The sequence below is a fragment of the Carlito syrichta genome, unplaced genomic scaffold (assembly GCF_000164805.1).
Source record: "Carlito syrichta isolate Samal-C Ts95f unplaced genomic scaffold, Tarsius_syrichta-2.0.1 Scaffold128086, whole genome shotgun sequence".
Lineage (NCBI taxonomy): Eukaryota > Metazoa > Chordata > Mammalia > Primates > Tarsiidae > Carlito > Carlito syrichta.
This window is the reverse complement of record NW_007072182.1, coordinates 834-4015: the sequence shown is the minus strand read 5'-3', so window position 1 is coordinate 4015 and position 3182 is coordinate 834.

The following is a 3182-nucleotide window of genomic DNA, read 5'->3' as shown; positions in this document are numbered from 1 at the left end:
GAGAGAGAGAAACTTAATCTTCATTGTACAGTATAGGGGAGTAGGGCCTTTAAGAGGTGATTGGGTCTTGTGGGCTCTGCCCTCATGAATGGATTAGTCTATTTATGGGTTTATAGATTAACAGGTTATCATAGGAACAGGCTAGTTATCATGAAAGCGATACTCCAACTCCAAAAAATTAAATACAAATTTGAACTGATGCTACTTTGCAACCCTTTCCCCCATTGAGGCAGCATTTACGTGGTTCTGTGCTCATTTGTTTTAAGTGAGAAGGCACAAAAGAGAGAAACAGGAGTTTTTTGTTTTGGTGTTTCAAAAGTCTAGCCCCCGCAGGGAAATAGGAAGAACTCATATGCATAGACAACACAGTAGGTTTGGGAGCAACTTGATGAATAGAGCTTCCCTATCCCTTAGACCAGCCAGTTTCCATGGAGAAGAGAAAGAGAAAAGGAGGGAAATCTCAGAGTATAAAGTATAGGAACCTTATTATGGAGGGAGTACCCTGCACCCTATCCCCTGACCTCTGCCAGCACCACTACCACCACCTCCATCTCCACCACATCCACCTCTTTTTTTTTTTTTTTTTTTTTTTTTTTTTTGAGTTGGTACCTCACTCTGTCTCCCATGCTAGAGTGCAGTGGCACACTCATGGCTACTGCATCCTCGACCTGCTGGGCTCAGGCAATCCTTCTGCCTCAGCTTTCCAAGTAACTGGAACTATAGGCATGTGCCACCACACCTGGCTAATTTTTTTATTTATTGTAGAGACAAGGTCTTGCCATGTTGCCCTGGCTAGTCTTGAACCCGTGGACTCAGGCAATCCTCTCACTTCTGCCTCCCAAAGTGGTGGGATTACAGGTGTGAACCACCATGCCCAGCCCATATCCACCTCTTCATGCATCCCAGTGTAGGAATGAAAGTCTTTTTTAAAAAAGATCTAGGTCATCTGAATACATAGGTCTACTTTCATAGGAAGATTCCAGAAAGTCAGTAAGAACCCAAAGTGGGAGCCCAGGAAATCGAGGCTGTAGTGAGCTATGAACATGCCACTGCACTCCAGCCTTGGTGACAGAGCAAGACCCTGTCTCTATTTAAAAAAATTAAAAGTTGAGACCCCAGTGTGGGAACAGCTACCTGATATGTTCAGGCACATGGGCCTTAGACAACATCACAGGAGCCCCCATCATTATATAGGGGTAGTAGAATGACTACCTTGAATTATCTAGTAGGACGCAGCATCTGTGTAGTGCATTGAGTAATTTAAGAGTTACTCAGAACAACAGAATTATTTCTGTGAGTCCAAGAATTTTAGCTTCCCAGAACTGTCCGTGGCAGCCTGTCACTGGGGCTGACAATTCCAGTGCACCAGAGAGTGTCTTTGACAGAAGAGAGAAATCTATCAAGCAGCTCTGCAATCCAAAAGCACAGTGGTAATGGGCAAGGACCACAGCCAAGGACTAAATAAAACATTGACCATCTTGTAGATGCTGATCACTAGCATAATGAGACAGCTGCAAACATTTTTTGTCCTTGGATCATGTGACTCAATATTCAAATTTTAGGTATAGATAGTCTTATTGGCTATCTTGGGTCACATGTCCACCTATGACCAGGGAAGAACAAGGCAATATAATTGCCTGTTCACCAAGACTACATCCACTGAAAAAGGATAATAACATAAGAAGAAAAGCAGATGATATCCCAAAACAGATGGGGTTAGGGATGTCCAGCAAGCAGAAATTAAAACTGTCTTCCACGGCTAAATTCACCAAATGGACTTACAAGATCAAAGATACAAACCGTTTTTAAAAACTTTTTAAATAAACTTTTAAGCCATTAATTCACATACAGTAAAAACCATACATTTTAAGTGTACAAGTTGATGACTTTTGTGACTTCTAGCACTGCTGATTAATTTTACCTGTTGTAGATTTTCATACAAATGAAATAATGATATAGTATTTTTAAATTAATTCATTCATTAATTTTAATTAATAAATTAATTTTTGAATCGGGATCTCACTCTAATGCCCAGGCTGGAGTGCAGTAGCAGGTCATGTCTACTGCAGCCTCAGCCTGCTGGGCTCAGGTGATTCTTCTGCTTCAGCCTCCAAGTAGCTGGAAACTACAGGCACATGCTACCATGCCTGGATAATTTTTTTATTTATTGTAGAGACGAGGTCTGCCAAGTTGCCCAGGCTGATCTTGAACCCCTGGGCTCAGGCAATCCTCTTGCCCCCCACCTCACAAAGTGCTGTGGTTACAGGCCAGCCAATATTTTTAAATATTCCATTTTCTTTTCTATTAGCTTCTTAGCTGTACCTTTTTTTTTTTTAAACAGGTGCAGGCTTCTCACCCTGTGGGTGGGGAGGCTCTGATCAGGGCCTGGCTCTGCTCTTTGGAATGGGCTTCCCAGTTTATTGTTCTCCAATGTCCTTTGTTCTGCTACCAAGGCTCTGGGATACACCTTGTAAGAAGTTCTTCCTTTTCTATGAGAGATGACTTTCACTTATAGGCTGGGTGCCTCACACAACAAAAATTTATTTTCTAAGAATTCTGGAAACTGGAAGTCCAAGATCAAGCTGTTGAAACAAGGTCTCACTTTGTTGTCAAGGCTGATCTCGAACTCCAGGCCTCAAGCAATCATCCTGCCTCAGCCTCCAAAATTGCTGGGATTATAGGAATGAGTCACTGCATACAGCAGATTCTCCATGGTTTATTTTAATGGTGTACTGCTTCATAGTCCTGCCTGGTGACAAGACTCTGGACAGTCAGCCTGGACATACACAGGCGAGACTAGTAGGCACCTATTGTGGAGGAAGATAAGACCTCAATAGGTCAACATCAATTGTGTTAAATATATTAAGGCAAATCCTACTGGAGGCCGGAGCCCCTGATGCCCATTCACCTGCCACAGCCAGCTCCAGGTCTGCACTGTACAGGGACCAGCTGAATTGCTTCCTGTACTGGCACTGGTACCAGCCTGCACTGTTTGAATCCATGTGGCTAAGGATGAACTTGGCCTCCTTCTGGATTCCCAGCTTCTTCTCCACCTTCTTATAGGAAGAGTTCTTCAAGCTCATCAGTTGGTACAGGAACCAAGACTACATACTGCTGAATGGACAGATTGTAAGGCAGAGGGAAATAGGTTCCAGAGTGCTCATACACCTGTTTGTGGATGC